We start from the raw sequence: 14117 nt of genomic DNA, 5'->3' as shown, positions 1-14117 counted from the left end.
ACTGCCAATCCGCAGTCCATGATGACCTCCAATTTAAGGAAAACAAATCAGGCTTTCTGAAACAAATTAAAAAGGGGCCTTTTAGAAAATAAAATCTTAAACTTTTTGAAGCTTGACACAAGCCACCAATACTGGTATCTGCTGAATTATCTTATCAAATAAACTAATTCTTCTGAATCGGCAGTTCCTAACCTTGGATGAAATCTTCATCAAATCTCAGCTTTAATGGCCACCATTAAGTATGAACTAATAGTCTGATTATTCCGGCATTAAAACGTCCAGGTCAGTCCAAGTCTCAAACTGTCCCTCATTATTAATGTTTTCTTCCCTCTCTTGAGCCTAACTCTGGTCTAAATGCCTCCAGAGGGAAAAACTCTTTTCATTCTTGATTTTTCTTTCTCATATTGCATTCTCCCTGCTCATTAGCTGCTCTTTCTTTCTTCTGCAAGGCTGTTCTTTGTATATTTTAGAGGTGTAGGCAAATGAGGAGTTAAGAATCCAGAACAGTATTTATATAGTGGATGCATTTTCAATACTATTCCAGCTGTGGATTGCTCTCAAATGTGACAGAATTTAAAATATTGCCTCTTTTTTCTCCTGTGGGGTGTGTGTGTGTGTGTGTGTGTGTGTGTGTATGTGTGTTGTATGTGTGTGTTGTGTTTATTTAGTGTTTATTCTTGGAGGAATTAGTTACCTGACTTTCCTTTCTCTAGACATCTGACCTCTGACCTCCATTTCAGTCCTTGGATCTTAATAATCTTTACACAGATTCTTTATGTTGGAAATGCCTCACTCTTTTGTGAATCTTTTGGGGAAGGTGCCCTTTTCTGATGATTCTAGCCTCAGGTACACTCTGTGAAGCCTACAGCCAACCCACAGTAGACACTTGCCTATGTGTTTCGCTGTGAATTGCTCCAACTCTTTCTTTCTACCTCCTCTGTTTTCGGAGTTGCTTCAGGCTCATTCCTGCTTTTAACCTTTTCCAAAATAGAGTAAGTTACTAGTTCTGTGCCCACCAATCTCCCTCAAATCTGTCAAATAATATGACTGAAGTAGTTAGAGACTGAGGAAATCAATGCCACTTAAGAAATTCAGAATTCCTGGAGAGGGTGAAATTGATACTGTTTAGACAGAAGCAGAAGAACAGAAAAGCATGGTAGGTGAGCAAACTTGTTAGGTTTGAGAGTAAACTTTGTAATTACGTAGACCTACATTTCAATTTAATTTCTGATATCTATTACTTGGTTAAATGTAACAGCTACTTTAGTTGTTATGGCCTTCATCTCTTTTCTGTAAAAGGGCATCAATATTTCATAAGGTTATTATGAATATTAAATTATTTAAGGCTTGAAAAGACAATACCTAGTTGATAGTAAACATTCAATAAATTATAGCTTGAAATAAAATATGGTAAAGCACATAATTCTGGCGTTTGATTTTAGTTCATGCAACAATATAAACAAAACATTAAATAAATGTTATTTAAAAGTAAGAGCTATCTTTGGTTAGCAATGACCAGTTCATTCTCAGACACTAAGTGCTCCCTTAGTACATGGTACATTATCTTTTGATATGTTTTCCATTTCCGTTTTCACAATTAGTGGTCTTTTCCAAAATACTATGAGCTCTTTAAAACAGAAAACATATCTTGTTCATCCTCTGTCCTCAGCCCCTGGCACCTAGTATCTTTAAAAGGAATTTCCTGAATGAACACATTAACATCTTACCTACTGATTATTCTCACAAGTTAAAAATTGACACAATTATTATTAGTAGATATTGAGCAAGAGAATTAAATAATGAAAATGGTAAATTGGAAGAACAGCCCTCTGTTTGAATGCAGAATATAGTCAATGAGATGAAGATGAGTGATTACAAAGTTATTTCCCTAAATTAGACCCACAGTGATGAAAACCCAGACAAATGTAGCACTGAATGCAAAGGTGAATGTAGTCATCCAGGGGATAGCCTACAAGGAGAACAGGCTGTCTTGCGTTACAGAACAATACATTTAATATAACAGACAAAGGAAAAATAAAAATATGAAGTTCTGCTCGTAAGAACTTTGGTAAAGAAGAGAACAATAATGGTATTACTTAACACACCTGTGGAAGTTGAGAAGCATATTGACTTGGAAATAAAACATTGTGTATTGGTGTTTGGATTTTGAGACAACACTCAGGCATTTAAGTGTAAACTTATTTTTGCAGATGTGGAAATGTAGAAACGGGTTCATTAAACTAAAAAATCCACTTGCTGAGATATCACTAGAGAAGTGATAGCTGTAATCTGAGCTTAGATTAATTGAAGGAAATGCAAGTATGTATAAATGTGCCATATGTAATACAGCACATTTTCAAAAGCAGGGTAATAACATAGAACTCTGAGTTTTGATCAGACTTAAAAACTAGAAATAGCACCATTTATTAAGCATGTAGAGTGTGCCACTGAGAAAGAGGACCTGGGTTTTGAAGAGGTTGAAGAAGTTGCCTAAGATTACATACATGACAGGTAAATGCTATCAAGGCTCAGGACTTACCCTCACTCTATCTCAAAATCCTGTATTTTTTTTTTCCTCCACCAATTATAGCAAAGGTAATGTAGATGGGATAGTCTCAAAAAAAAAAAAAAAANAAAAAAAAAAAAAAAGGTAAATCCATATATAATGGAGATAAGTGCCTTACAAACGAGTTATTAAAACTATAGGTTGACATGAAGAAAAAGCTGAGGATGATAGAAATAAAACATGATAAAAGATTGAGCTGCCAAAACTCTCCTTGAATGACCATCCTTGGAAAACCATGACACACTGCTTTCTGGCCATCATTAACTAACAGTTTTGTTACCCATATATTTTCTAATGATTAGAATTCTTAGATTTCATAAACAGTTTTCCCCAGCGGTGCTTCTAGAAAATTTGTCTTGAAAGATTTCCATAGCCCTGCACATTCAAGGTCTAGATCTCCTGTAACTGACAAGATAATGACAGAGGCCATTTTAAACTGTTAAAGACTTTGCTGCATTTGATCTTTTCCAGGACTGATTTCAGCAAAAGAGGAGGAATGTTCATTATGTCAAAAAGAATGTAAAACACAAAATATGATGCTTTCTGAGACTTTACCATCCAACTGTTCTTCTACCGAATGACAGGAATATGTCAAAAATATAGTCAAGGAAATGAAAGTGTATGTTGGTTGATCTCAAACTAAGAAAATAGTTACTGTTAACAAGCTTTGCAATTTCACAAATCTCCATTTATGTATAACAGCTCATGATTTTATATTAGCCAGAAGACATGACAGGAAAAAGGGCAATAGTCACAACAATAAAAATGATATTTGCTTGTATGAGATAGTTTTATTTTTTGATTTTCAATTTGATTCAATGCTCAAACTAATGAAAATGCTATAGCAAATAAAATGCATTTCCATTGCACAATCATTTGTGATTTGCTTGGACTAGCTATGAATAACTTGCTTTTTTATAAATGTGGTTATTTAGTTTCCCAACATCAAACTGTTTGTTGTATTGCTAACAACAGAAGAGAAAAGGTTAATTTAAACCAGCATTAAGAGAGAAAAAAAAGTTCAGCAATAGAAATGCAAGGGTTAGTCAAAACAGACAACTGAGAACAAATGGCAAGGAGCAAAATATACTAATTGAAAACCAGGAAAGACATTCTTCCTCTTCCTTTTTTTTTGAGTGCAATGATTAAAAAATAGTTAATTAGCACACATCACCAGATCTACTCCACACTGGGAGTTTAACCTTGTAATTTTGTCATTTTTCAGAGAAGCAGGGTATTTAATGAAAAGCACCGATAAGTTGTAATGCATAATGATGTGTATTGTCCATAGATGAGAGACTACTCAAAACACTCCTTTGTAAATTTTGCATATTTTTAGCATTTATCTACCACTTTGTTTACTAAGTGCTTTACTCTAGTTCAAACATCTATTTTTCAATATTGTGTGAAAATATTTTTGCTTGAAGCTATTAGAATACGCAATGGTAAATTTTTTTCTTAACAGTTGATATCATTTATATTGTTTAAACACAATTACTCTCAATTACACAGGAAAGTGCTGCAAGTTTATGGCACTCACTAGAAATCCCTGATTCAACAATTATTGATCAATTGTCTACTATGTGAAGCATAAATGTACGTGAATGTCCTTCTCTTTTCAAAGGTTTTATAATCTATTGGAGAAATATTTCTAATCAGGAATAAGACTTCTAAAATTTATTGGAGGGACAAGGCAGTTGGAACTAAGATGCTTAGACCTGCACTAATGCAAGTTTTCTTCAGGCTTGTCCCCCAGCGTTCTCTACCACATTCAAAATATATTCTACTCCAAATTATCAAGGGAAGGAATAACGACACCCAGATGAGTCACAATAATAAAAGGCTGCATTAGTTGAGTGTGTGTTCTGCCTCAGGCACTGTGCCTAGCATGCCTATGAATTATTTACCCTTTTTGCCTCATAATAACTCCATAAAGCAACTATTATAATTACTTTCCCCTTTCAGAGGGGAAAACCGAATTGTAGAGAGTCTAAATGATTTGCCGAACATTAAATAACTACATGCCATGGAGCTGGGATTCACACTCAGATAGACTTCGACCGACTCTCAACTTCTGCCTAGTGAAATACACTTTCTCCCTGTCACACTGGGGACTTGTAACACCTTACCTAGTGACTATGTAAACAAGTCTTGCTTTAGTTTAGCTGTCTTCCTATCACCCAATTTTCCATAAAGGGGGCAAGCAGAGCCAGCATTATTCTGTCAGGTGGAAAAAATCACTCCCCATCTACTCCAGTCCATAGGGATTTGTGCCTTACCCTTTGACTTGTGATGCACCTGAGCCAATACAAAATAAGATAAAATGATCTAAGCAGAACTGTGAGAGCTTTGCCCAGCTTCTGTACATAGTCAGAAGGGCAGCTGTTCCTGTGATGGCCGGAATCTCTGGGGACGCCTTGGCTGTAACTACCCATATGATTATGATTGCAGATTTCATTCTGGCAAAGAGAAAACATATTCTGACCATAGCAAGTAAAGAAGAGAGTGTTATCCATGCAGAGTATCAGTACATTATAACATTTCAGAGTTGTAGGGGTCATAAAAGTCACTTTCCTTTCCTGACAACAGTGTCTGACCCAATGCAAGATCGTTATGCATTCCATCACCGCTGAAAGAGGAGGAAGCCTTTATTAAGCAGCTACTCAGAATAGTCTAGTAACTATCTATTCTATAATATGTGTTTTCTTTGTGGTCTAATTTATATATGTTGCAAAAGATGAGAGTATAGTTGCAATATGTTGCATAGAAAGATACAAATATTCTGGTGACAGCACTGACTCAGACAAAAAATTTCAGTTTGTGTTAGGCACCTTGCTCCAAATTCTTTCTCTTACTCTAAATTCTGATACATTCTTCCTTCTAAACCAGTCCACGCTGGGTACCTAGCCAATTCTAACCAATTTGGAGGCATTATTTTTAGCTCCATTCTATTCCATAGTATTGTTATGGTTCGCAGATACCCACAAGCTAACAAAGTTGCAGGTGTTATCCTTACCATTTTATCCTTGCCAAGCTTCACTCCCTTGCCAGTGGTTGATCCTTAGCCATTTTCATCCAGTCTTTCAAACAGGGCTGCTGTTTGGGTATCCTTAGTGTTTACGAGTTTTTATCTTAAGTGTGAGTCTTGCCTTAAACATCATAGCATTTGACGAGAACACCCAAAAACAAAGGACAAAGGATTTCTCTTAGAATTTGAACGTTTGCTTTCTGACGTCCAATTCACGTTTATTGATACAGAATTAATAACTTATATGGGCCCATCATACCATAATTGTGTCATCTCATTTGCAATATGTATTGTTTTAGCCATACTCTACTCATTATACTCCAGCACTTGGATGGAGAACCAGAGAAAATTGGGCAACACTTCTCCTTCATGACCTGATTTAATGTTCACCCACTTTTAAGGCCCTTCGTTATGGCAGCTCATTCTCCTACAACCATTTCTAGATTCTTCCCCTCCCCCCAGTCATTTGTCATTTTGACTTCAACATGCTTTTCAGTTGCTGTTCTTCAAACTTGATAGTAGGCAGTTTTTTTTTCTTCTTCTTTAAAATAGGAGCTTATTTTTAACATTCTCCTGGACATAAAAGAAGTATTCAACCTCAGGAAATATCCAATAAAGCATGTCATACCAAGATGCAATCCACACAGAGATTTTGACAGCAATAATTCTTTCATTTTGAAGTATATTTCCAATATTTTGGAATAATCTTCTTTCTATCTTAAGGAAAATCCTTAATCTTGTCAACTAAGAGGATGTAATAGATGGCTTTTAAGACCCTAGTATTATTCAGAAAAATAATCTACTTAGGAATAAAAGTGGCATTAGAAAAGTGGTTGAAGAGGCTTTGCCCAGACTTTCCACAGTCTCTGTACACTTAAAGAAATGAACTGTTTTTAAATAGTCTAATGGCTTTTAAAGACACTCTAATAAAACAACACTTCCTTTCAGTTATTTGATGCACTAAATGCATTGCTGCTCTAGTAATTTCATGTTAAGTGTTACCTTTCTCCTGAATTGTTTTTATATTTGCATATATATTTTTATAGCTATAGATACAGAGTATATTTTGTAATGGAAAAAATGTATTAAATCCAGAAATTTCAAATTCAAGCATTATAGTCTTCTACACTTCTGTTAAAGCAACCCTTTGATATGTCCTTCTAAGCTGTTTTACTCATGCAGGATTTCTATTTATACCAAATGGTCTTTCTTGATTTATACATTTATATGGATTACTCTCGGATGTTCATTCATATACTTGTCATTAAGAGTTAATATTTAATGAGTACTTTATTAGTGGCTGACACTGTGCTATTTGCATGTATTAATGTACTTAATACTGTACTCCCAATCGTCCTCTAAATTAGGTGTTATTATTATCCTAATTTGATAGATGAGAAAATCAAAGGAAAGAAAAGTAAAATAACTTTTACATAGTTGCACTAATAGATGAGAATACTGTGTCACATACATCACACAGTGACAAAGACAAGTATCAAACCCAGCTTTAATGACAGAGCTCATGGTGTTATCTCCTAACCTATCCTGCCTTACTTGAAGTTTGGAGAATCTTAATACTTCACCTAGGGTCACCTAAGTGGTGTTTCATGTAATAGGAATTTCGATTCAAGTCTTAGAACTCCAGTTCCAGCACAGTATCTATTTCACTCCAGTAAAACTCTACTTAATAAAGTGTTTACCATAAATGATGTAAAAAACTATGGCACGATTGCATGGTCATAGCATTTGGTGCTTTGAAATGCTTCTGTCAAGAAATACTTTAACATACTATTTCTCGCACTTTTCCCATTGTAAACACCAGGACTAAAGAAAAGAAGCGTTTCTGAACTCTTTCCAATTGGAGAAATTCGTTGAAGAACATTTTCTCAGCATAAAACTTTTGCAGAAAGATACATATGTCTAAATAGGGCAAAAAAGAACACATTTATTTTTCTTATTTGCTGCTGTGTTCTGTACTGACCCTTTCTTGCTAGTAGATATTGTAGGTGCTTGAAGAGGATTGACAGACATACTATGCTTTAGACCCAGTTAAAACTAAAAGAAGAACATGAAAACAAATGGAATTTTTCCTTACTTGTTTCTAAAGTAAAGCATGATTCTCAACATGGAAAGCAAAGTTGAGCATCAGTGGTCTATGCTGTCACACTTGAGATACTTTCAACATGATACCATTTTATATATTTAAATGTCTAGTGTGTTTCGGGCATTGTGCCAAGCACTGGGGGGTGGAAAAAAAAAGATTTACAAAGTGAATTTTACTCTGCTTCCATTAGTAGGGTATCGAGGGGAAAATATAAAGCTTGGAGTAAGGCTGTGCTGCCTCTGGTAGAGAATAAGATGAAATTATACACTTAGAGGTAGACCTTTTATCTACAGGCCACAATAGCTGCTCTTTCTCAGCCTCATTTGCTGGTTCTTTGTCTTCTTCCTCACCTTCCGCTGCAGGATTTAGGTCTTGGAGAATTCATGAATTTAAATACTATTGGCTTGCTTTCACTTCCCAATTTTATCTCTAGCATAGATCTTTCCTCTGTATGCCAGTCTCATACCTCCATTCTCAAACATAGCCAAACCTGTATTCTTGAACTTACCCCTACTCCCAAAATTTGCCTCACCCACAGCCTTCCAATTTTCCAGTTTCTCAGTTAAAAAATCACTTCTTTCATTTTCCTAAGCACTCAACGCTGTTGTGCCTTTCCCTATTTTTATTATACTTATTACACGCTATTACATGTTAAATGTTTAGTAGTGTTCTAAGCATACTGGAGTAGATTATTCAATTTAATGCATACCACAACTCTACTAATTGGAAACAATATATTGTTTCCGAATTTCGGGGTTCAGGGGAGCCCTCAGTTCCCCTGAGAGGACGTTTCTCCAGGTTCTTGGTCTATCACTCCCCCAAGAATGGGAGCGGAGACCACTGCGCAGTGTGCAGGAAATGCCGGACTCAAAAGTGTTTGTAGAAAGTAATTTACTTAAGCAGAGAAAGAGAAACAGGAGAAAGAGAGAGAAAGAAATAGTTAACTTTCACACTGAGCGAGAGAATCCAGACAGATGGAATCCAGGAGAGGAAAGCATCTTCCACATTGAGTGGAAGGGAATAGAGAGAGAGATGAAGTTTAGTAGAGGAAGACAGGCTTCCGCCAGAGAGTGTGGAAGGGGACTTCAGAAGGAAAAATCCAGGAGAGAGAAAGATGGCTTCCACAAGCATGGAAGGGGATCCAAACATGGAGTCCAAAGGGGACTTTTAACCTGGGAGAAACCCCCACCTTCTCCTAGACATCTGGACAATGAAAGGAGTTCCTTAGAAATTCCGCTGGAGTGATTGACTTTTGATTCTTCCCGTGCCCACGAAAATTAAAAATGAGACCTTTAAGTCTCCCAGATGGAGAGAGATGGGAGCAGGGACATGGCGCTGGAAAGTTCTTGCCCTTAAAACTACGCCCCTTGTGGACCCGGGAAGAGAACACCTTCCCTCACTATCATAAGCTTCACCTAAAAAATACAATCATAGTGATATAAAACGATTAAGCACCTTACCTAACTTACATTGCTGTTAGCGACTGAATTGGAATTTAAACAGTCTGACTTGAGACCCTGTTGTCAGAAATACTATTCTGTGCTGCCCCTAGGGGGCACCATGGAGCTTGCCACACTATAATCAGTGCTATGAGCAGTTACCATGGAGACATCAAGAAAGAACACCTAAGGGAGGTGTCAGCTTAAAGTTTAGAAATTAGCAGGGAGGCTTTCAAAGGCTAAGTTCACTCTTGAAAAATGCAGTGGTATTAGGGCAAAAAATAAAATAAAAGGCATCACAGAAAGACGAGGCAGCATAAAGACAGACAGAAAACTTGGCATGCTTGGAGATCTGCATGAGATTACAATATTATTTAAGCATAAAATGCCAAATTATAAAGAGCCATGAATTCGGCCTGCATGGCCAGCAATATAAAACTGCTGAGGACTCTGAAGCAGCATTGGTAGGATAAGTTGAGTTTCCTTGGGCTAGCCCTGAGATAGGTATATGTAAAATAGTAGAGACAAGAGGAAAAGCAGTTTCTTTAGGAGGGGGCACGGGTGCTGGGAATAAATGCTGGGAGCACATGAGCCCCAAAATAGTAATGGATCCGGGGCACTTGGGTGAAACTCTGATAGTACCCACAAAGCCACAGGGTTGGCAGGGGTCTAATTGATTTCTAGTTCCATTTATATTTGTGGACAGAAAAATACACTGGCCCAGAAATATCTTCTTTTCAAGTTGTTTAGTGCTCACTTTTACTCTAATTAAATTGTTCCCCACAATGCGGAGTGAATGAAAATAACTATTACTTTAATTGGGCCTCCATAATTACCAAAATATAATGTTTGGAACTTTTATTTATTTCATCATATATCATATATATATATATATATATATATATATATATATATATAAATTACAAGAGAACTACCTTAACACAGGAGTAGCTGAAAATGGAGAGTTTCGCAAGTTTGGGGGGAAAGTGGTAGGGAAGAAAATTAATTAACCAAGGCAAAACTACAACAGATGAGCAAACAGTTTCTGGGTAACTATTTTCATAAGGATTATCTGCACAAGATAGTACTATTCTTCCTCTTACCAAGAAGAAATCTAAGTTTCAAAATATGATTTAGCAACTATTCCTAAGACTGCAGGGCCGGTCTGGCAGCTCTGGCCTGCCTCATCTCATAGCCCATGCCTCTTATCATCTCTCTATTGAAAATCCAGACCCAGTTCTCACACCTCTTGGGCCCAATAAAAGGTTTTTGTCTACTCCTGTGCTCATTATCAGATAGTTTGAAAGAGTTAAAAAAGATTGTGCATAATCGGCTTTCAAGTAAACAATGTAATTTTTAATTATAAAAGAAGTAAATTAAGGCCGGGTGCGGTGGCTCATGCCTGTAATCCCAGCACTTTGGGAGGCAGAGGTGGGCGGATCACAAGGTCAGGAGTTCGAGACTAGCCTGGCCAACATGGTGAAACCCCATCGCTAAAAAAGAAAAAAGTTAAAACAAAAAAAGAAGAAGTTAATTAATTTACCTCTAGGATGTTTTAGGAAAATGTTATTAAACTTCAGGTGCATTCCTAAATATATATAAACTGCATGGATATTAACTGGCTTGACTATTCACTAAGAAGAAGAAAAGTATCCATGTGTGAGGAAAATTTTCCCTCAACTTCTTCAGTGCAACACTTAAGTACATCCTGCATGGCTGGCTAATATGTAATGGACATAATGATGATGAATAAGATTAAATAATAAATTAGCAGAAATCAGTGGAGATATTTTTGAGGGATATGTGTCTTTAGTGACTAAGAATTGGAGAGACATAATTTGGGAGTAGAAAGACTATTGCAGAAAGAGTAATCTTTATGAAACATTTAGCAATTTATGAATGATTCCTTATCAGTAAAATAGGCTATCTACCCAGCCAACTTATAGTATTATTATGAAGATCAGAAGGTAGAAAGGATATAAAGAAACCCAGAATTGTAAAGTACACAGCTTCATGTACATAAATAAGTTTGTGACTGTCTGTATTATCTAGACATTGCTACTGCAGACCTTCTAATAGGATGCCTTTATAAATTTGCACAGAATATTTGTGTGTGTGTGTGTGTGTGTGTGTGTGTGTGTGCATGTGTGTGTGTGTGTATTCAAGTTTTCTTCTCTTACCCCTAGTGGTATGCAGAATACCTGCCACGAAAAACATTCTATGTCTCAATTCCCAGAACGTGCAAATATACTATGTTACATTGCAAGCTAGAATTAGGGTCACAGATGACTTTGAAAGGTCATTAACCAGGAGACTTCAAGATCAGGAGATTTTACTGGCTTTTCTGAGTGCTTTAAATGTAATCACAGGAATCCTGTAAATGTGCAAGAGGGATACAGAAGAGTAAGTATCGCAGTGATGCAGTATATAGAAGACTCAACCGGCTGTTACTGCCTTTGAAGATGGAAGGTATCTGTGAGTCAAGGAATGCAGGCAGCCTCTATAAACTGGAAAAGCAAGGAAATCAATTCTTTCCTAGAACTCCAAAAGAAACATAGCCCTGCTAACACCTTGAATTTAGACTAGTAAAACTCATTTTGTATATATGAACTCCAAAACTTTAAGAAAACACATTTGTGTTATGTAAAGCTACCAAATTTGTGTTATTTGGCACAGCTGTAGTTGATATCTAATACATATGTAGATAGAATCATCATGCACATCAATTTTGCATCATATACTTATGAAAAATAAATTTTTGACAATATATTATTGCGTAAACAGATAAAATATTTTTATAACTATTTTCTTAACCTAGAAAAATAAAGGCAGAAATATAAAAACTGCAGAGGCATTGGGAACACTGAACCGAAACATTAATGAATGAGTCAATGTAAATAGAATTTACTAAGCTCTTAAATATAAGTTTAAGGACATTTTATTGTTATTATTATTCTTTTGTGGAAAAGGGAATATTTTTCTGGGAAAAGACCCATATATAGTATTTTATTGCACAGAGAGTACCAACTTTCCTTTTCCATTAAGGCCCCAGAGAGAAAAAATAGCACTTGTGAAGGAACCACAAAAATACATTTATTCTTTTATCCTTAGTTACCCTAATGGATGCTAAACCCTAGTTACTAGTGAGAAAAGAGAATTCATTGTATATTGCAACAAAAGAAAAATAGTCAATGTTGAAAGACCACTTTTTTGGTTATTTTTAATCCAATAAAATATTCAATTGTGATGATGAGTTTCAATGTTACTAACATAATGCTCAAAAAAAATTAACACTTCCAAGCACGATGATTTTGTCTCAAATAGAGAGGTTATCTGGGAAATAGAAGAGGAAGGACGAAGAAAGAGACTGAAAGAGACAATGGCTTCTGGCACCATCTGTCAACATGCTAATAGTTGCTTTTATAACAGCAGCAGGTTTAAGTCAAGAAAATCAAGCATTTGGATGGTTTGCCATTACATCAGCTGTTGTCATTTTCATTTTATTTTTGCTCGTTATCTTTATTAGGTAAAGGCACTGAAAATCACATTGCTTATTAAAAGCGATTATTGAGTGGGGAGGAAACGTAGATTCCATAAATAATATTTTAGAGCTCAATAAATGACAAAGACAAAAAGTAAAAATGCTAAAGTCATGACATATTTTTGGCATATTTTGGAATTAAAATTTTGGAAATAAGAGATTTTGACTATAGGAGAGCTCACATATAGAATTGGGATTATTATAAAAATCATCTGCTTTTTTTAAATCTAATGTGAATTACGCTTAAAAAATTATCAAACTTGCTGGGCGTGGTGGCTCACATCTGTAGTCCCAGCACTTTGGGAGGCCGAGGTGGGTGGATCACTAGGTCAGGAGTTCAAGACCAGCCTGGCCAAGATGGTGAAACCCCGTCTCCACTAAAAATACAAAAATTAGCCAGGCATGGTGGCAGGCACCTGTAATTCCGGCTACTTGGGAGGCTGAGGCAAAGAATTGCTTGAACCCAGGATGCAGAGGTTGCAGTGAGCCAAGATCGCACCACTGCCCTCTAGCCTGGGCAACAGAGCGAGAGTACATCTCAAAAAATAATAAAAAAAAAATGATCAAACTCATTTTGTATGGCATGGTAATAGCTTACCTATTCTATTTTATTTTCTTTCATAATACAAGATTTACACTCTAGCTGGGATGGATCAGTAAATGCTTCAAGTCGGGCATATCTTTGTGCCTATCTGAAACTTTCTTCTACAAAGCCATCCTGATTTCAAACCTACACTTCCTTTAAGGACATATTTAAAAATTACTGCTTATGTGAAATTGTGTTGACATGGAAGATCAGTAGGTATTAAAGAGTTGTGGAGGCAAGAGAAAGATGGTCAGACACCGAAACATACACAGAAACTGAATGTGAAAGGAGAAGGGAGTGGTCAAGAAACCACTAAGTGGATGAAAGATACAGTGTGTTTTAAAGTTAGTAATAAAATCAAATAAATTAGAGGAAAAATAAATGACCTTTACCAAGCTTCTGCTTCCTTGCATGTAAAACTTCTTGTAGTATTTTTTTAAAGAGACATCGCTCTATGTATAAGTTTGAAAAGGTGTTCTCAATTATCTCGTTACATTCACATACCAGGAAAGTGACATTCTTTACCTTCATAATCTCATTTTTAACATTTGTTATTACTGAACACATACTATTAATGTAGTTTTGTTTTCACAAATCCCTGAAACATAAATGTATACCCATATCTTTGATAAGAATGGCTGCTCTGAGTTGTAAGCATCTTGTTGCAATAATGTATAGTAGACATTTAAAATGTAGTCATTATCCGGGCGCGGTGGCTCAAGCCTGTAATCCCAGCACTTTGGGAGGCCGAGGCGGGAGGATCACGAGGTCAAGAGATCGAGACCATCCTGGTCAACATGGTGAAACCCCGTCTCTACTAAAAATACAAAAAAAAATTAGCTGGGCATGGTGG

The sequence above is a fragment of the Cebus imitator genome, unplaced genomic scaffold (assembly GCF_001604975.1).
Source record: "Cebus imitator isolate Cc_AM_T3 unplaced genomic scaffold, Cebus_imitator-1.0 Scaffold47, whole genome shotgun sequence".
Lineage (NCBI taxonomy): Eukaryota > Metazoa > Chordata > Mammalia > Primates > Cebidae > Cebus > Cebus imitator.
This window is presented reverse-complemented; position numbering follows the sequence as displayed.